We start from the raw sequence: 21,528 nt of genomic DNA, 5'->3' as shown, positions 1-21,528 counted from the left end.
CCAATTTTACCAGTTTTTAGTTTGCTTTGTTCCTCTAGTGTGACCTGGCTCTGTTTGAAGCTCTACTTTGGTCTGTGTTATGTTATATGTTATAGCCTTTGAAGAATTGTAAAACATCCCAACTCTCTGGGAAGTTGCAGCTGGGAAGGAATCTGGGAGACTGCCAGTCTCCTAGTTTTGCACCTCTGCTGATATAACGGTCACTTCCATGAGAGCCAACTTTCCCACATATAGTTTGGGGCCATGGGTCTGAGTGGATAAAACTCCATTCCTTCCTTTCTCTCTTGTCTTTGCCAATAACCCTGCTCTGTGTGTTTCATGAAGAAGATGCTTGCCCATTGGTAATCCTCACTGCTTGGTATGGTCCCAGCTTTGTAGGGATTGGGGACCACCAGCTGAGCTGCTTTCCTAGGATACGGACAGTTTGGCAAAGACCCTTCTTCTCCCTGTTAACCCCCATATCTCTGCTCGCTTCCTTACCATGATGGAGACGGTAGAAAGAGGCTTGGGGGATTCTTCTACTTCTGCCAGTGAGGGCCAGATCTCCAAGTGGGCAGAGGACCAGCACCAGGAGTTGGCACTGGAGTGCAAGGGGTGTCTGGGGTTGCTGGCCGCAGAGGAGGCAGCCCCTTTCCCCATTGAATGGTGGGATCGCACCAGTGGTTCACCCAGAATTACAACCATGGCATGGCTCTCTGACCAGAGGCAGCTGAGCACCACTGGACTTCAGCTTGACCTCCCTCTGGGGAATCTGTTTCTTCCTGTAGACTTGGACCCCATGTAGAAGGCACCAAAGGAATGGAGCTAGATGATGTTGACCCATGAGGCTCTTGCGCTCCAGATAGGACATTGGGCTACTGGCACCAAAGTCCAAATTTACATCCAGATTGGCAAGAAGCAAACTCTCCATGAGCCACCGCTGCGGTGATGCTCAACTGGCCTTGGGCAACTTGGGCCGGGTGGCTACCATAGAAATGGGCCTGTTCTGGGCCCAGCCTAGACAGTCTACCGCAAGGAAACTGTCACAAAAGGCAGTGCCAGAAGGCAAACTCTTGGAGAACGAGGGTGGGATTTGCTGGCGTGGAGCGACCCCAGAATGGCTCATGAGGTGGGGGGGTCTCCTCCAACAGAGGTTCAGTTAGCCTGCCAGATTACTTTCTGTGACTCCTGGTGACACTGACTGGTCAAGCACTGCGCTCAGTTCCTAGGATCAAGATGGTTGAGCCCCAAGGGGCAGCTACCACGAAGAGAACTGCTTCTCACTTGCAGCTGCCCCCTTTTGATGGACAGCGTGGGAGCACCACACCCAGCCTATCATTGGTGCTGACCCTGGTCTTCACTTGTTTGGTGCACACGTATACCCAGGAAGAGAGGGGAGCAGTGGGGGATCCCAACCTGATCCTTCTGGGTAGATTCCAAGACACACATGCTGATGGGGAATGGTCCCCACACACAAACAGCAACTGACACAGCCTCCTTTGGTGCAAGGTGGGTCCCTGGTTTTACGTGCTGCTGCCCCCAATGTATGCATCCTTGGTACCGGCACCCCCTCTGCTCTATCAACAGGCACCCTCCTCAGCTCCATGATTTTCTGGCTTAGGCTATGGGATTGGGATTGCACCACCATCTATGCACCTGCCACTCAGCTGATGCCAGGCTAATATCTGAAGCACCGCCCATGGACCCACAGTTCCCAGGATTTGGTCTGCGGACTGGGGTAGTGGCAGGGCTGAAGTTCCATGCCAAGGACAAACTTTTATTTCTTGCTTTATGCAGGACTAGGGGGCTGTCACAGCTCGAGGATTGTGATGTGTGGAAGAGACCCTATCTCAGACAAAATCCAAACATGACTCCATGGAGTGTAAAGGAAAACCACTGGAGAGGCCCCAAAGACACAGGGAGCCATTTCAATGGATTTCATCATGGATCCCCTAGCAATGGGAAGACCATAATTTGGGTGGTCATAGACCTATTCTCCATTTCATGGCATGTGCCTCTTTCCCGATGGCCAATGGTCGGTAGAGCTGTTCATAAAGCACATCCTGCATCTTCATTCCCTCCTGGACAAAATAGTCAGTAACTGTGGGACTCAGTTTACCACCAGGTTTTGGGGGACTTGACTCAAGTTGGCAGGGGTGGAGCAGGCTCTTAGCTCCACCTACCATCCAGCTACAAATGGTCAAACTGAAAGAGTTGATCAGATTTTGGAACAATACCTCTGCTGTTTTATTACCTACCATCATGATGACTGGACAGCAATGCTCCCCCTGGCAGAGTATATGTACAGTAATGCTGCCTGTCAAAGCACTGGACTCTCCCCCTTTGAAATTGTATATGGCTATGCTCCTTGACCCTTTCCTGCACTGAATCCCCCACCAGCAGATGAAAGTAGTGTTCCCCCTGGTGTGGGGGAATGGGGAACAAAGGTGTGCAAGTCCTGGGCAGGGGTGCTGGAATCACTTGACAAGGCTATGGCTGACTGTAAGAGATGGACGAAATTTCCCATCCTGGAGTTAGCAATCCTATGGGAAAAGAAGGGGAAATCTGTGGCCTTGGGTGATTTATTTCTGTTGTTGGAATTCACATGATTGCCAAATTTTGATGTATTCTAGGCATGACATTACTGTAATTGCTTCATACAAAATGGTTAACAGGACCTTGCTAAACTGTTACATCTTTCCGTGTTGAAGTCAATAAGCTTAGAAGAGTGTAACTGTGTAAAGAGCCCACTGAGTGGCCAACCAGTTATTCTAGAGGACCAACAATGGGGCATAGAGGCCAAGGACTTCACCTGCTGCCTCCTGACACTGGTATTCAGAAGTTTACTGCCTCTGAATGTGGAAATTCCCTTTACTGTAGTAAAAGGTAAAGGTAAAGGTATCCCCTGTGCAAGCACCGAGTCATGTCTGACCCTTGGGGTGACGCCCTCCAGCGTTTTCATGGCAGACTCAATATGGGGTGGTTTGCCAGTGCCTTCCCCAGTCATTACCGTTTACCCCCCAGCAAGCTGGGTACTCATTTTACCGACCTCGGAAGGATGGAAGGCTGAGTCAACCTTGAGCCGGCTGCTGGGATTGAACTCCCAGCCTCATGGGCAAAGCTTTCAGACGGCTGCCTTACCACTCTGTGCCATAAGAGGCTCCTTACTGTAGTAAGTAATTGATATTTGCAGAATTTCAGTATACAAAGAGAATGAAGCATAGCCTGCTTAAAAACTAAAAGTTTAATTATGAATAGAAACAGCTTTGTAGAGAAGTTCTAGTAGTCTGTCTTCTGCATTCAATCAGTTTGTTGTGGAAACAAGTTGGGAGGAAGTATGCTAAAAGAGCAGGAAATCTCCTATTGAGCAAATCAGGACACTGAAAGATAATTTGAAAAAAATATCAGGAAGTTTCTGATCTAACTATTCTAAATACAAAACTCCTCTGATATCCTCTGCAGGGTATTCTTTGCATGCTTCTGAATCATGGACACTACAGATCTTGCATATTCTAATAGATAGACCTATCCTCCATGAATCTATCTCATCCCATTTTAAAGCAGTTTCTGTTTAGGATGATACCCTAAATCCCACAGGTATAGGTTTCACAGGCTACCTTAGCAAAATGGGAACAGTCACAGAAGTAAAGGGCTCCCATCCACTAAGGTGTGATTTAGATTGAGCCGACATCTTTAGCTCTAGCTTAGTCTGTAGGGAGAGAGTGTAATTTGCTACAAAGTATAAAATGATCCCAAGGATAATTTCTGTTTGTACAATAATGACTGTTTACTAAAGAAGGATCTCAAGTCAAAACATTCCTAGGAATTTGAAGAAATATGCAGTCCTTTACTGTTCATGAAGTCTTTTAGTAGTCTCTTGTGTTTCTCATGGGCAGTCAGTCTATTTAACGAATAATGCTACCATTTGCCTTTTTAGTCACTGTGTCACACTGCTGACTCATGTTCAATGTATGGTCAACTAAGACTCCTACATCCTTTTCACACATGCTACTGCCAAGACAAGTCTTCCACATCCTATATTGGTGTGTTTGGTTTTTCCTACCTAAATGCAGAACTTTACATTTGTCCGTATTGAACTTCATTTTATTCAGTTTAGCTCTCTTCTCGAACCTATCAAGATCATCCTGCATTCTGATTCTGTCTTCTGTTGTGTTTGCTACCCCTCCCAGTTTAGTATCATCTGCAAATTTAATAAGTATCCCCTCTAATCCCTCATCCAAATCATTTATAAATATGTTGAACAACATAGGCCCCAGGACAGATCCCTGGAGAGCTCCACTGGTCACTCTTCTCCAAGAGGATGCTGAACCATTAACAAGTACCCATTGAGTTGTTGTTGTTGTTGTTATGTGCGAAGTCGTGTCCGACCCATCGCGATCCCATGGACAATGATCCTCCAGGCCTTCCTGTCCTCTACCATTCCCCGGAGTCCATTTAAGTTTGCACCTACTGCTTCAGTGACTCCATCCATCCACCTCATTCTCTGTCGTCCCCTTCTTCTTTTGCCCTCGATCTCTCCCAGCATTAGGCTCTTCTCCAGGGAGTCCTTCCTTCTCATGAGGTGGCCAAAATATTTGAGTTTCATCTTCAGGATCTGGCCTTCTAAAGAGCAGTCAGGGCTGATCTCCTCTAGGACTGACTGGTTTGTTCGCCTTGCAGTCCAAGGGACTCGCAAGAGTCTTCTCCAGCACCAGAGTTCAAAAGCCTCAATTCTTTGACGCTCGGCCTTCCTTATGGTCCAACTTTCGCAGCCATACATTGCAACTGGGAAGACCATAGCCTTGACTAAACGCACTTTTGTTGGCAGGGTGATGTCTCTGCTTTTTAGGATGCTGTCTAGATTTGCCATAGCTTTCCTCCCCAGGAGAAAGCGTCTTTTAATTTCTTTGCTGCAGTCCCCATCTGCAGTGATCTTGGAGCCCAGGAAAATAAAATCTGTCACTATCTCCATTTCTTCCCCTTCTATTTGCCAGGAATTGAGAGGGCCGGATGCCATGATCTTTGTTTTCTTGATGTTGAGTTTCAAGCCAACTTTGGCACTCTCCTCCTTCACCCGCATCAACAGGCTCTTTAGTTCCTCTTCACTTTCTGCCATTAGAGTGGTATCATCTGCATATCTGAGGTTGTTGATATTTCTTCCTGCAATCTTGATCCCAATTTGTGACTCCTCTAATCCCGCATTTCTCATGATGTGCTCTGCATACAAGTTAAATAGGCAAGGCGACAGTATACAGCCTTGCCGAACTCCTTTCTGAATTTTGAACCAGTCAGTGATTCCATGTTCAGTTCTCACTGTTGCTTCTTGACCTGCATATAAATTTCTCAAGAGACAAATAAGATGCTCTGGTATTCCCATCTCTTTAAGAACTTGCCACAATTTGTTGTGCTCCACACAATCAAAGGCTTTAGCATAGTCAATGAAGCAGAAGTAGACGTTCTTCTGGTACTCCCTAGCTTTCTCCATGATCCAACGTATGTTGGCAATTTGATCTCTAGTTCCTCTGCCTCTTCGAAATCCTGCCTGTACTTCTGGAAGTTCTCGGTCCACATATTGCTGGAGCCTAGCTTGTAGGATTTTGAGCATAACTTTGCTAGCATGAGAAATTAGTGCGATGGTGCGGTAGTTTGAACATTCTTTGGCATTGCCCTTCTTTGGGATTGGAATGTAAACTGACCTTTTCCAATCCTGTGGCCATTGCTGAGTTTTCCAAATTTGCTGGCATATTGAGTGTAGCACTTTTACTGCATCGTCCTTTAAGATTTTGAATAGTTCAACTGGAATCCTGTCACTACCACTAGCTTTATTGTTGCTCAGACTTCCTAAGGCCCATTTGACTTCACATTCCAGGATGTCTGGCTCCAGGTCAGTAACTACCCCATTGTGGTCATCAGGGATGTTAAGCTCGCTCTTGTATAGTTCTTCTGTATAATTTTGCCACCTTTGTTTGATCTCTTCTGCTTCTGTGAGGTCCCTACCATTTTGGTCCCTTATCATACCCATCTTTGCATGAAACGTTCTCTTCATATCTCCAATTTTCTTGAAAAGATCTCTGGTCCTCCCCATTCTATTGTTTTCTTCTATTTGTTTGCACTGTTCATTTAAGAAGGCATTCTTATCTCTTCTAGCTTTTCTCTGGAATTCTGCATTCAATTGGGTGTATCTTTCTCTTTCTCCCTTGCCTTTCACTTCCCTTCTCTCCTTAGCTATTTGTAAAGCTTCCTCAGACAGCCATTTTGATTTCTTGCATTTCTTTTTCTTTGGGATGGTTTTAGTTGCTACCTCTTGTACAATGTTGCGAACCTCCGTCCATAGTTCTTCAGGCACTCTGTCTATCAGATCTAATTCCTTAAATCTATTTGTCACCTCCACTGTGTATTCGTCAGGGATATGATTTAGTTCATACCTGAGTGGCCTAGTGCTTTTCCCTACTTTCTTCAATTTAAGCCTAAATTTTGCAACAAGAAGCTCATGATCTGAACCACAATCAGCTCCTGGTCTTGTTTTTATTGACTGGATAGAACTTTTCCATCTTTGGCTGCAGAGCACATAGTCAATCTGATTTCTGTGTTGACCGTCTGGTGATGTCCATGTGTAGAGTCGTCTCTTGGGTTGCTGGAAAAGAGTGTTTGCTATGACCATTGTATTCTCTTGACAAAATTCTACCAGCCTGTGCCCTGCTTCATTTTGTACTCCAAGGCCAAACTTGCCTGTTATCCCGGTTATCTTTTGGCTTCCTACTTTACCATTCCAATCCCCCATGACGATAAGCACATCATTTTTGGGCGTTGCTTCTAGAAGGTGTTGTAGGGCTTCATAGAACTGATCAACTTCATCCTCTTCAGCAGCAGTGGTTGGGGCGTAGACCTGGATCACTGTGATGTTGAATGGTTTGCCTTGGATTCGAACTGAGATCATTCTGTCATTTTGGGGATTGTATCCCAAGACTGCTTTTCCTACTCTCTTATTGATTATGAATGCTACTCCATTTCTTCTGCGAGATTCTTGTCCACAGTAGTATACCTGATGGTCATCTGAATTAAATTCACCCATTCCTGTCCATTTTAGTTCACTGATTCCTAAAATGTCGATGTTCAGTCTTCTCATTTCTTGTTTAACCACGTCCAGCTTGCCTTGATTCATGGATCTGACGTTCCAGGTTCCTATGGAATAAAAATCTTTACAGCATCGGACTGTCTTTTCGCCACCAGTTACTTCCACAACTGAGCGTCCTTTCGGCTTTGGCCCAGCCGCTTCATTCATTCTGGCGCTACTCGTACTAGCCGTCTGCTCATCCCCAGTAGCATATTGGACACCTTCCGACCTGAGGGGCTCATCTTCCAGCGTCATATCGTTATGCCTATTGGAACTGTCCATAGAGTTTTCATGGCAAAGATACTGGAGTGGTTTGCCATTGCCTTCTCCAGTGGATCACCTTTTGTCAGAGCTCTCAGCTATGACCTGTCCGTCTTGGGTGGCCCTGCACGGCATAGCTCATAGCTTCACTGAACTACGCAAGCCCCCTTGCCACAACAAGGCAGCGATCCTTGAAGGGGGACCCATTGAGTACGATCTGTCAATCAGTTATTGATCCACCTGACAGAATGAGGATCCATGCTGTATTTTACCAGCTTGTCAACAAGAATATAATGTATAACCTTATCAAAAGCTTTACTGAAATCCAGATAAACTATATCCACAGCATTCCCCAGATCCTGCACGGTAGTCAGGATCAAACTAGCAGCCATTCTTTTTACACAATCTACTTCTTGTGGCGCAGAGTGGTAAGCAGCAGAAATGCTGCCCGAAGCGATGTCCATAAGGTTGGGAATTCAATCCCAGCAGCTGGCTCATGGTTGACTCAGCCTTCCATCCTTCCGAGGTCGGTAAAATGAGTACTCAGCTTGCTGGGGGGTAAACGTTAATGACTGGGGAAGGCACTGGTAAACCACCCCGTATTGAGTCTGCCATGAAAATGCTGGAGGGCGTCACCCCAAGGGTCAGACATGACTCAGTGCTTGCACACGGGATACCTTTACCTTACTTCTATCTATAATTCTTGTGATAGACCCATTCATACCCCTCCAGATGATATAAATTCCATCAGTCAAACAGTAGTTATGGATAAATGGTTATGCTTCCTGTTGTCATCATAAATTAAAACAAAACTGACAAATTCAGCAAGAAATCTTGATGGTAGACTAAGCTTGATAATAAATGATGAGTCTACTCAGCTATGCATTTGACCAACTGAAGTGAATTAATCAAGTGCCGCTAATGTCATTGATCTAGCAAAGGGTGGTGATATATATGGATAAGTGATACACACCAGCCTGTCAAAGTAACAGAGATTGATCAACACACACTGAAATGAGCACTTTCTTTGATGGTTTCTCTAGGGCTTCTTCAAGACAGGGACATGAAAATGTACCCATGCCATGGCAGTGAATGTTGTGGAAGCTGTTGAGGATACATGTCCCATTCCTTGGTTTTGTTATCTTTACTGCTGCCCAAACTCTTCTTCTCCCTGGTGTTCCTGAGCTTTGTATAGGAGCCTCCCCCCCCCTTGCTCTTTGCCTTGTTTCTTTATTTTCTACACGCACATACACACAAACTATTTAAGGGGCTGAACATGGGAGAATGCAGAGCTTACTCTCCCTCGGTGAATACAGAAGAACATCCATGGGCAATTGGCTTGTAGCCACCCCACAGTTTCCCCCTTTGTTTGAAGAAAATATTTCACATTTTCTTCAGAATAAAGGGGGTGGGGAAGAGAGGCAGGGAAGTCATCACGACCACATTGGACATGACAGCTGGAGGCTGCCCTTTACTGCAGGGACTTTTCCTTGTCCATGAGGAGGGAATCCCCCTGTGGGAACAGCCCCCATCAGCAAAAGTAACAATTCTGCAGCTAAACGGGGTGACAAGCAAACTGGTATAAAAGACACTGAAACTGAAAGCCCATTCCTCTGTGTGCTTCCGAGTTAGACTCAATGGCCTGCTGGGTCAGCTCATGTTGGGATCAGTGAACTATTCCTTCATTTGGACAAATAGGATTGTGTCCATTTGGATGATTACACTGCTGTCTTGCATATAAGAATGCTTTCTCAAAGTTGCTGCTCCTCTTTCTCCTGCCACTGCCTCCAATTATTAAAAGGCACAGAGTTAAAAGCAAAACAAAACCATTATGAAGATAGATTCAGGGCGGTAACTGTGTTGGTTTGAAGCAGCAGACCAAAATTTGAGTCCAGTAACACTTTTAAGACCAACAAAGTTTTATTCAAGGTACCAAGGGCCACACCCATTGCATTCAGGAATACAATGGACACTGGATTAGGGGGGTGGAGTGGAAGAACTCTGCAGATGGCCTCTCCCTCGCCCCAGGACCTGGAAAGGCTTCAGGCAGCTGTTAGGGAACTCACCAGCAGGGGCAGCTCTCATGCAACAGGGATCTGCAGCCTCCAAGCCTCAGAGGGAAGTGAAAGGAGGAGGGGTGGTCAGGGGTGGGGGATGGAAGGCCGCTAGACAGACAGGCAAACTGGTTGGAGGAGGAAGCACTCAGGGACAGGCACCCTGAATGGATGTTAAGCACTGAGTGGCACGTAAGCCATGAGACACACTCCTCCTCCAAGGCCTTACCAGAAATATATAGTGGAACAGATAAGCTTTTGTGTGAATGCACATGACAGCTTATACCTTGAATAAAAGCTACCTGTGATGCAACTAGTTGTGCTTTCATGCTAAAGAAATCTTCATTCTTTGTTCTTTAAACTATATGTTCCTCTAATTCTTTCTTTTCCTCCCTCTTATTGCCCAATAATAGTGTTGCCTGGACTTATTGCAGGGTGAGATCCCTGTTTGGTGTTGCTGTCGATGTTGCTAGACAGTTATAGGGCTGTCTGTAACTCAAGAAGGGCCAATTGCCTGTGTTAGAGAAGCATCATTATCCAGGAGGGGTCATATATCATTGTTGACATACTGGAGAGCCTTTCACTGGGAGGTACAGATGACAGATAGGCTTATTTCATTTTTCTCTTTGGGGCCTGTCCTATACTAATACCAATTACCTATCCTGGTTCTTGTCAACAAAAGCTTATGCTTCAGGAAATATATAATATTCAGGGACTATGGGATTCTTTTAGATGTAAAAAAAAAATTTTTTTTTTTGCTCAAACAGCCAATCATGGCTACTCGACTGGAATTGTTTACAATTTGTCAGAACCCTGTACTTTCTGCCATGATTTTTGATTGCTTATTTAGGTTGCTAGCTATGTAGTTGATCTGACCTGTTGGCCATGTTTTATGGCTCTGCTGTTCATTTATTACCCTGATGCTCCTGCCTTCATTCTTACCCCACCCCCTTGTATCTCCCGCCTCTTCCCATCCATCTCCATTTCCCTCTGGAATGCAAGCTTGGGATCTCCCTATCTGCCTGTTGAGACTGAAGTCTTCCTGCTTCCTGCTTTCCCAGGGATCCCATGGGGAGGCTGCGGGATCCAGAGTTATATGTTATATTCCCATGCTATTTGCCTCAGTTTTGACAATGCCTGGCTGAGTGTACTTGCTTACTCATTAAAAGAAATCATTTGCTTAAAGTCAAGGGTTTGCTTTCCTGGGTAACTGAAGATCCTCACACCAATGTGTCAGAATCCCCCCAGTTTCTGGCATGATTTTAAAATGTTCTCTGAACCTGCTTGTAACCATTTTGAAATGTATTCTTTTTCCTCTGCCTGCTTTGTGCCTGCTTTGTTAGCTCTAAGGTCACTTCTAGCTGCTCAGTTATCTCTTTCGGCTGGGCCTCTCGGCCTTGCACCTGCATTAGTATCATCATGACTGCTTGCTATATAAAACTTAATGGTTTTGGGGGAGGTGGGAAACTGCTGGAATAAGAGCTGGTGTTTGTTCTGTGTGGCTCAAAATAGTCTGTGCGTCCATGGAGTTCTGCTTGAATAAACTGCCATCTTCTCACAGTGGTGTTTTATTTACAAGTCTGTAATCCTGACACAATGGATACAGAGCATTCATATTCACAAGGTCAGTGAGATACTGAAATGCTGGTCAGAACCAGCAGAGAAGTTCTGCACTGGGGTATTCAGTACAGTAGCGATCCCCAACCTGTGGGCTGCGGACGACATGTGGTCCATCAACTAATTGGAGGTGGGCCCCGAAGGATGCCTTCCCCCCCCCCCCCCGGCCCTTTACAACACACTTCGGGTGTCATTGTCTCCCATCACTCCCAGATGGGACTATCTTGTTGCAGAGAAACAAGCCCATTGATTTGTCATTGTCGTGAGTTAAAATTTCCATGAAAATAAAATGTTCCTTATGTTCATTGTTGTAGCATGTCTGTAACTTATTTTGAAGGGATGTTTAAACATTACCATAGCAATCAGAGAGCGTTAGGGCAGTGGTTGAGAGTAGAGGAGTAAACTACCCCCCCCTCCACCGGGCCTCAGTAAAATTGTCAAGCGTTGAGTGGTCCCCGGTGATAAAAAGGTTGGGGACCACTGCAGTACAGAGTTCATCATTTTGCATTATTAAAACTGAGTAGAACAAAGCTTGAGTCTAAGGGCAATTTTAAAACCTATTAAGTTTTATTCAAAGTATAAGCTTTGGTGTACCCAGCACACTTTGTCAGATGTTGAAACAGGAGTTACAAGACCACACATATAGTTAGTAGATGTAAGTAAATCCATAAGTAATTATGGATTAGGACACAGCATATCTTTAACCGCTCCTGCGGTTAAATAAAAGGGTAAGGCCACCTGGGGAGGAGTTAGGGTGGGCCCTGTCCAGGATAAAAACTCAGAGGGCCCAATCAGGAGCTTCGCTCCTGACCACTGTAGGGAGAGGAGGTCAGAAGGGCTGCCAAAGGGATGAGAACAGAGGCTTGGACAGGCTGCGCCAGCCCTTTTTGCCCCAAGGCTGTCCTATCATGTCCAACTGTAAATTGCCTCAGAACCCTGACAGAGCTGGCAAGAGGCTGCAGAGTGCTCCCCCTCCCCCCCTTCAGGCCTGCTGCAAAGGAGCCTCTAACAGCCCCTGACTGAGAGGAGGGAGGCCTTTCCAAGAGCAACGCAGGGGAGCCTGAGGGCCTTCATTCTGAGGGTGGGGAACTTTCCCCTTCTGCCAAACAGTTGCCTGACAGGGAGGCCACAGAAAAGCCCCTTCTCACTTAAAATACTGCTCTGCCCGGAGGTTAGACACAGCCAAGCCATGTGTCTTTCTTCTTTGCAACTCTCTGCAGATTTAAGGCCACTGCACAGCGTTATTCTGCAGAGGAAACTGGCTCTTTTGTCTTCTGTTTCATCTGCACAACAACCCTGTGCAATAGGCCTCAAGTCTTTCAATTCAACAACAACCTGTCTGGGAAGCCTTAAATGTTTCTCCTCTACCACAACCCTGTCCAAAGTAGCCCTTTCTGCCTGGGGAGTTGATCTTTATACTCTGCAGGTGAGCTGTAATTCCAGGAGCTCTCCAGGCCACACCTGTAGGTTGGCTACCCCTGGGTTGGAAGGTTTGGAGGTGGGACTTTAAAATCATACAATGCCTCAGATTCCAGCCTTCAAATGAGCCATTTTTGCCTGCAGTTGGTAGGGAGTGGTGCAGGAGTGTCCCTTCTGGCCTATGGGTTATGGCCAGCCCTTACCAGCAACTGTTTGTATTCTGGGGCGCAGACAGGCAGACCAGCATCAGTCCTGTGAGTCTGGAAAGTGCAGGAAGATCTAAATAAATATTTACAGCCTGAAACTGTAAATAGAGAACAAGTAAATGTCTGGAGACATATAGTAACTGAAATGACTTATTGGCCTGGCAAATAACCTTGGCCTGGCAAATAAAAAAAACAGTATAAAAAACCTTACTCAGGTCAAGACTGCTGTGCACAGAGAGTCTTCCTCTTAGGGTTGCCAGCTTCCCTGTGAGGCTCTCTACCCTACCTCCCTCATGTGGAGTCTGCTATGGGGAGATAAAGGGAAGACAATTGGAAAATGCTTTGAGACACCTGAGGCCTGCTGGGTCACTGCGGCCCATTCCCAGTTCTCTCAGATCTCTCACAACCCTACATACCTCACAGCTTGACTATTGTGGAGAGACAAATGGAAAAGGTGTTTGTAAACCGCACTGAGACTCCTTTGGGTAGTAAGCAATAGGGTACAAAAATCCATTCTTCTAAGGAGCAACCATGAAAGAAGCATGTGGGCACATAACATTTTACCAACAGTTAAAATATGGGAGACAGAAGGAACAAGGTGGACACCTGTGTACTGTGACTACCCCATGTGTATTAGGGCAGAGGGGCATTTCGGTGAATGTGGCCTAATTCACACAAGAAGGGATATGACGCAGAACTGGGAGGAATTGGTTGCCATGTAATCTTCCTCTAAGAAGAGTCTCCAGTCTGATTTTCCCTTCACATATGTGAGGACATGGCTCTGGAAAGCTCATCTGTAACCACTATGCCACAATTCCCAAAGGTCAGTCCTCTCCCACACTCAACGAAGATTCCACACCACAGGTTCTTGACACCCATATCTCCACACCCATGCCCTCATTTGCCACCATGCCACCACAACCTCCCACACAACACACACATTCAACCCCATGCCCTTACAGACTGGACAACTCCTCCCCTTCTTCTTCCCACTGCCAAGCTCTAGCGCCCGTTGTATTCTTGGAGACAACGGGCTTTGCCCCTAGTTTAAGCATAATTAAGTTTCTCACTAGATCCAAGGGTCTTACAGAAATAACAAGCTAAGTATATCGGATCATCATTCGTTTGGGTTCAACTCTAGGGGGGGCGGGGGAAACATAGGAAAGGAAATAAAAACATTAAGATAGATTAATGGACAGATGCATTCCCAATTGTGGAACTTGAGAGTAATTAAAGAAGAAACTGTCGCTACTCTCTATTTGTCTCCCCACAAGTATAGAGGCATTAAAACTAAGTTGTAAACCTTAAGTGACTTAGTGACAGTAGACTTGGATTTCAGCCTTGGAATGCTCATATATGTATGAACTCAATGTCTTTTTAAGGTGCTGGCTCAATTGAATATGGTCCAAGTACAGGGGTAAAGTTGCTATGACACTAACAGCATAAAGGTTTTGGGAACTGTCAAAACTGTCGTTATACTCTCAAGAACCCAGACTTTAAAGAACTCATGTCAGATTAAAGTCTTCGGGTAACCAAAGAGGTTTAAAAAATGATGAAAACGCTTGTATTTAGAAATGTCAATTCTTTAAAAGCTGGTTATATTAAATCAGCCTTTTCCAACATTTTGACCATGGAGGTACTGCTGTAAACGTTTTCAGGCTTTGAGTTACTAGGAAGTTAAGTCAGCTGGCCTTGCCTCCCGGCTACACCTCTCTAGAAGTGAGAGAAACATTGCCTCTCTAGAAGTGAGAGAAACATTGCGTGACAAAGATTTAAATGGCTGGAGCCTCTCTCCTTCTCACCCTTCCAAGCCCATCATTAGACACTTTCTGAGGGGATGAGTCAACCTGCCGAAATATGGGCAAATTTGTTTTTTTTTTAAAGTCTTTTCCTCTCCTCTTCACTTGGACATAGCAGGCACAGGTGGGTGGACTGTCCCCAGCCACCATTTTGAAAACCTTCACCCTACGATACCAATGAGGGCCCTTTGCAGTACCATATGGTACCACAGTATCACGGTTGAAAAAACTTATGTTAAATCAAAGAATCTTTAATCAAATTGTAAAAATATATTTAATGTTATTACAACTGTACCTGGTCACAGGAAAGATGCTTGTAAATATGTGGCAATCCCAGGTGTATAAGCATAATTTCACCAAAGGAGGGGTTGCACTAGGGGAAAGTACTTGTGCAACTAAAGCTGATGGTTTTCTATGCCCAATTTTGAATGTTTATCTGGTTGTTCTGGGTTAAAATTTCTCTTTGTCCCCCCCCCCCCATTTTGTGTGTTTTTATGGATTAAAGTCCTGGAGAATTTCTGTAGGATCAGGACTCCAGTGCAAATACATGGCCCATACTGGAGTGTTCTGGTGCTGTGGGAAAGATAGTAGAAAAGGAAGGTATAGTAGACAGTAGCAGGGCACTCTGTACTGGGAACCTGGAAGCACAGAAACTAGTAAACATAGAACATAGAGGGTAGGAGCAGGTAAGGAGGGAAGACAATTTAAGAACCTCAAATAAGCGATTTATACATGAAGCCAGTGGGCTGTGCCACAAGCCTTTACCTTCAGGATGTCACCACTTTTGAGGCAGGAGAGTCATAGATATGTGGGCTGCCTGCATAGACCTGTAATGGAAACCAGATTGAATATAAAAAGAACCTTGCAGAGCCACATCTAATCCAGCAACCCATTTAGCACAGGAACCCACTAGTTACTATGGATGGCCAACAAAGAGGGTATTGAGGCCAAGGCCTTCCACTGATGTTGCCTCTTAGAACTGGTATTCAGAAGACTATTGCCCCTGCAAATGGAGGTTCCCTTTAGTCACCATGGCCAGGAGCCATGGATGGGCCTTCCTCTATGAATCTGTCCAACCTTCTTTTAAAACTATATATGCCTGTGGCCAGCACTGCATCCAGTGGTAGTGAATTCCACAATTTAATTTCTCATTGAGTTAAAAAGTAGTTCATTTTGTCTGTCCTGAATCTATTGCTCAGCAGCTTCATGGGGTGCAACTCCCAGTAACTTAGCCTGGGAAATAGTTAGCTTCTGGCAGCAAGGGTGCAGTTCAAAGATGCTCCCAAAAGTGTAAGCTTAAAAGAAGGTGAGACTTGGAGATGACAGCATGGGCATCCCTTGCTAGGTCAAGTCAATCACTTACAGTCCTTCCAAGTATTCTGGCAGCAATGTTGCAGAGGGGAATCAAGACTGCCTTACTTCTTTCAAACTGCTCCATCTTCCACCCACAAAAAATGCTAACAGCCCAAATTTGTAGGACGATGCTGAATGTTTCATTCATCCCAGAAACCAATACCAAGACAAGACATGAGGACAATTCTCTGTGTAGCTCTCATAGCTGCTGTGAATATAACTTTCACACAACTTTCTTTGCCTTGGCCTTCCTAGGCTGGCACCCCTGCCCCCCCACCCCCTTGAGGGCTTTGGCCTTCTTTCAGACTTTAAACAAAATGATGATTTCTTATATTACTATAGCATTATAATGTTGTGATTATCTATTGCCATGATGTACCAGTTCTATGAATTCCCAATTTTTACTTTTAAAGGTAAAGGTAAAGTTATCCCCTGTGCAAGCACCGAGTCATGTCTGACCCTTGGGGTGATGCCCTCCAGCGTTTTCTTGGCAGACTCAATACAGAGTGGTTTGCCAGTGCCTTCCCCAGTCATTACCGTTTTACCCAGCCTCATGGTCAGAGCTTCAGACAGCATGTCAGTTGCCTTACCACCCTGCGCCACAAGACGCTCTCTTTACTTTTAAAACAGATTCTTATAATACTATTGTGCCTTATAATTCTTATAATTCTTATAATACTATTGTGCCTTAGACCAGCTAATTAAAATGCTTGATAAACAGTGTAAAGCAAAGTTTGGGTACAGTTTAAGACCACCAAATAATGAAGACATTTAACAGATTCAAGGACCATACAGGAGTTACAGTCTATTCATACAGTTACCATCTGATTTGGTTAAATTCCAAGGGGACACAATTAAGGAAACAAACATACCAAAATTGGAGATTGTAAAAACAAGTTACATTTAAACCAAAAGATTTTCTCTCATGAATTATGGCAAGCTCTCCACAAGGGGGAAGCAAAGGCTCATTTTGAGAGTGCCAGCATTCAAAGACTTCCCTTGTTCTAAAACCTTTCGTACTTTTGTACTGTGGTGTACAATTTGTTTTAAATCATTTATACTATACTTTTATCCCCTAAAGCAGTGGCCCCCAACCTTTTTATCACCGGGGACCACTCAACGCTTGACAATTTTACTGAGGCCCGGGGGGGGGGGGTAGTCTTTTGCTGAGGGACGTCGCCACCACCGCCTGGAACAGAGAGAGAAAGCTTTGAACTGGCTGAAGTACCTTAGGTCCTTCCTCCCTCTCTTGGGATCTGACATCAGGTAGCAAATCTACTACCCTGTAGGAGTGCCTCTCCACCTGTACTTATATACTTCTAAATGCTGCAGATGTAACAAAAAGTCACATAGGGTTTACTGTCCTCTCTTCCAAAGGAAACCGTCCTACAGAAGCACTGCCCTGGCTGGGTATTCTACACTAAACAATCCCCTCTGAAAAGCGATAACAATAACGAAACAATAACCCTTCCATGGAAGATCCTGTTTCTGTACAAGAAGGAATAATGCTCATTGGTGATCACTCTTTCATTAAATTTATGCTAGATGGTTCAATTACTAGATCTCCTGTTGTTAATACAATCAATGTTTTCTTTGCTAAGTTCAGAGATATTTTCTTTAAAAAAAACCCAAGCTGCTACTGTTAATGACATATCAATATATGGAATGTTCAGTCTCTTTCTCAGTTGTGGAGCAGTCCCATTCAGGCCTTTGCTCTTCATCCAGAACAGTTCTAGGTAGGATGGCCATGTGGAAAGCCATGAAAAAAACTCATTGATCTTTCCATTTGTGGAAGATAGCATGTCAGCAGCTGCCACCTGATTCTTTTCTATATGATAAGCCGTACCTGCAGAAACGTCTTTTTCTTTCCCACAGAAACACTGCCCTGCTGTGCATCTGGTCCCTCTAAATCTAAGAATCATAGAAACACAGAATCATAGAGTTGGAAGGGACCTCCAGGGTCATCTTATCCAACCCCCTGCACAATACAGGCACTCTCAACTACCTGCCTACCCACAATAACCCCAATGCATGAAAGGAAGAGATGTAGCCATAAGAACAAAAACACACAGTAACAGAAGCTGTGTTAGCTTCTACACCAGACTTTTTCAACCTTTTGACCATTGTGGAGCCCCTGAAATAATTTTTCAGGCTTCAAGGAGCCCTGGAAGTGGTCAGTTGGTCACATCCTGGGAAGTGACATCACCATCTGCATTAACAGGTAGGTGCATAAACCACAAGAGAATTCACTCACGTTCGGGATGAGGAGCAATGGAAGGAGCTGGTTCCCTAGCTTGTGGCTGAGTCCGTTAAGTCAGGAGGGAAAAGGCCATGGACCCCTTCCAGAGCTCCTGAGGACCCCCTGGTTGGAATCCCTGTTCTATACACTTACAGTTCCCTGATATGCAACAGCAGCAGTGTAGTAAGCCAGCAAAGCTGGGAATTCATGATGTAAGCTTTTAACCTGTTATTAAATCAAATTTTACAGACCCAGGGCCTCTTTCCTCATTCAGAAGTCAGGCCCAATGTTTTCAATGAATTACTCCAAAATAAGCATGCATAGCATTGCAGCCATCTTTCTATGTGTAGCATTTATCATCTGTACACCGCCCGTGGCGCCACGGGCGCCACGGACTAAATAAAACAGTAAGGGGTTCTGGGGCGGGATGTGTCCGGGATGAGGAAGGGTCCGGATTGGACCCTTCCTCATGACAGACAACCGGAGGGACCAATCGGCAGGCGCAAAGCGCCTGCCGATTGGTCCCTCTGATTCCCAGCCCCAGCAACTGCGAGCCGCGCGCAGCGAGCCTCAGCCCCAGCAACTGTGAGCCTGTGCGACTGCCGGGGGCTCCCTGCCTGGCGGCCTGAAGCGGCGAGAGAAAAACCCCGGAGCAGCCTTTCGCAGCTTCAAGCCGGCGCGCCGCCGAGAAGCCCCAGAAAAAGAAAAAAAAAAACCCCGGAGCAGCCTTTCGCCGCTTCAAGCCCCCGCCCTGGGAGCCCCGGCAGCCACGCACAGCGCGGCTGCTCGGGGCTCCCTGCCCTCATGGCCCCAGAACACAATGGAGCCGCCGGGAAAGCCGCAGAAGAACAAAAAAGCGCAGAGGAGCCGCCGCAGCCCAGCGCACCACGCCTGGGACTCCCCGGCAAAAACCACGAGACGTCGAGGAGCCGCCGCCCGCCTCCTCTTTCAGATAGCCTGTCCCTCGCTCTGGTCCCCGCCTGCTAGCGCCCATTGTCTTCTTGATACAATGGGCTTTTTTACTAGTATAAATATATTACTAAACGTGAAAACATGTAATGTTTCTTACTTATCATATTTAGATGACTCATCTGACTGATGGATACAAATTATTTAAGGAGGGAGGGAGGAAAGACAAAATACTGACTATCTGTACACCGCCCGTGGCGCCGCGGGCGCCACGGACTAAATAAAACAGTAAGGGGTTCTGGGGCGGGATGTGTCCGGGATGAGGAAGGGTCCGGATTGGACCCTTCCTCATGACAGACAACCGGAGGGACCAAACGGCAGGCGCGAAGCGCCTGCCGATTGGTCCCTCCGATTCCCAGCCCCAGCAACTGCGAGCCGCGCTCAGCGCGGCTCGCAGTTGCTCCCGGCCTGACGTGGTGAGAGGCGCGAAGCGTCTCTCACCGCGTCAGGCTGGCCCCAAGGAAGCCCCCGCCGCAAACACAACACAAGACTCCAGCCGCCGAGAAGCTGCAGAAAAAAAAGAAACACCCCCGGAGGAGCCTTTCGCCGCTAGCGCGACGAGAGGCAGCAGAAAAAAAAACCCCTGTAGGAGCTCCAAGCCGCCGCGCCGACGAGAGGCAGCAGAAAAAAATTAACCCTGTAGGAGCCTTTCACAGCTCCAAGCAGCAGAAAAAAAAACCCTGTAGGAGCCTTTCGCAGATCCAAGCAGCAGAAAACAAAACCCTGAAGGAGCCTTTCCCAGCTCCAAGCAGCAGGAAAAAAAACCCCTGTAGGAGCTCCAAGCCGGCACGCCCACGAGAGCTAGCAGAAAAAAAAAACCCTGCAGGAGCCTTTCACAGCTCCAAGCAGCAGAAAAAAAAACCCTGTAGGAGCCTTTCACAGCTCCAAGCAGCAGAAAAAAAAACCCTGTAGGAGCCTTTCGCAGATCCAAGCAGCAGAAAACAAAACCCTGAAGGAGCCTTTCCCAGCTCCAAGCAGCAGGAAAAAAAACCCCTGTAGGAGCTCCAAGCCGGCACGCCCACGAGAGCTAGCAGAAAAAAAAAACCCTGCAGGAGCCTTTCACAGCTCCAAGCAGCAGAAAAAAAAACCCTGTAGGAGCCTTTCGCAGATCCAAGCAGCAGAAAACAAAACCCTGTAGGAGCCTTTCCCAGCTCCACGCAGCAGAAAAAAAAAAACCCTGTAGGAGCCTTTCACAGCTCCACGCAGCAGAAAAAAAAAGCACCTCCTGGTGTCCCCTGGGTCCTAGCGCCCATTGCATTCCTGGTTGCAATGGGCTTTCTTGCTAGTTAATTAATAAATCAATCAATCATATTTCTGTACTGCCCTCCCTTTAGGCTCAGGGTAGTTTATATATAATAGATAAACTGAATGCAATACAACTTCTTGCTATTACTTTGAATGTTTTTGGTAAAGGAGATGGTACAGTTGCAAACCTTACATTTATAACCAAACTAGGGGCCAAGCCCGTTGGATTCAGGAATACAATGGGCATTAGATTCCGGTGTGTGTGAAAGAACTCTGCGGATGGCCTCTCCTTCCCCCCAGGACCTGGAAAGGCTGCAGGACCTGTTAGGAAACTCACTGGCAGGGGCAGCTCTCACACAGTAGGGATCTGCAGCCTCTGAGCCCTGGAGGGATGTGGAAGGAAGAGGGGGTGGTCAGGGGTGGGGGATGGAAGACGATTGGCTGGCCACTGGACAGACAGGCAAGCTGGTTGAGGGAGGAGGCACTCAGGGATGGGACAGCCACCCTGAGTGGGTGTTAAACGCTGAGTGGCACTTAAGGCATGAGACACGCTCCTCCTACAAGCCCTTACCAGAAATATATTATGTGGAAAAGATAATTCCTGTTCCAAGCAGCTTTGGGTAGGGGATAAGTAGAGAAACACCTGAATGGCACAGTCAGGAAAAGATAGGTTATATAACAAATAAGTGGACATGCAAGAAAATTCCAAAAATGCACTTATAAGCATTAAGTAAAATACACCAGTTCTATATAATTATAACTCAATGTTGCTAAATAAGATGTCTAACATCCTGTACCAAAAAAATAGAATTTATAATAGACATCCATTATGTACATTATAAGAATAGTCGCATACTGCTGTTTATATTGGTTATTCTGTTTTGGCTAATGTTGGAGGGTGGCAGTGAGCTACGCATAGCCCAGATCTTTAGAAAAAACTACCCTACTCTCTCTTTCCCTAGCCTAAGTAATGGGTTTAAGATCTTCAAGTGGGTCACTAAGTGTTACCTGCTGGAGTTGTGAGCCTTCTCAAGCTGCAACCTCTTTCAGTTGATTTTTGGAAGGGCGTACTGCTATTGCTCATGTGTAGAGAGTGCATGGCTACTGCCAGGACTTCCCTTTGCACACATGCTGAGAGAGACAGCAGTGTCCCATGATAAGATTACTTGGTAAAGATGATTCCTTCTTGGCTTTGATGGTGGCTGCTTCCTTCTGCTGTTTAGCTTGTGTTTCCTGTAGCCAGCTCTCTTTGTCCGCTGCCCATGGTCTGGGC

At 46.0% G+C, this 21,528-nt stretch overlaps 1 long non-coding RNA gene across 1 annotated transcript in view; it reads right to left on the bottom strand.

Moving 5' to 3' along the window:
* The window catches only part of LOC143831278 (uncharacterized), a 32,849-nt gene extending 11,321 nt beyond the window's left edge, over window positions 1-21,528 (bottom strand). Inside the window, exons 1-2 of the long non-coding RNA XR_013228785.1 lie at window positions 21,264-21,528; window positions 15,215-15,276 (exon numbers count right to left, since the gene is read on the bottom strand). This is a non-coding gene — a long non-coding RNA (uncharacterized LOC143831278). The remainder of the gene's footprint in view (window positions 1-15,214; window positions 15,277-21,263) is intronic.

The sequence above is a fragment of the Paroedura picta genome, chromosome 3 (assembly GCF_049243985.1).
Source record: "Paroedura picta isolate Pp20150507F chromosome 3, Ppicta_v3.0, whole genome shotgun sequence".
In the NCBI taxonomy this organism is placed as follows: domain Eukaryota; kingdom Metazoa; phylum Chordata; class Lepidosauria; order Squamata; family Gekkonidae; genus Paroedura; species Paroedura picta.
This window is presented reverse-complemented; position numbering and strand designations above follow the sequence as displayed.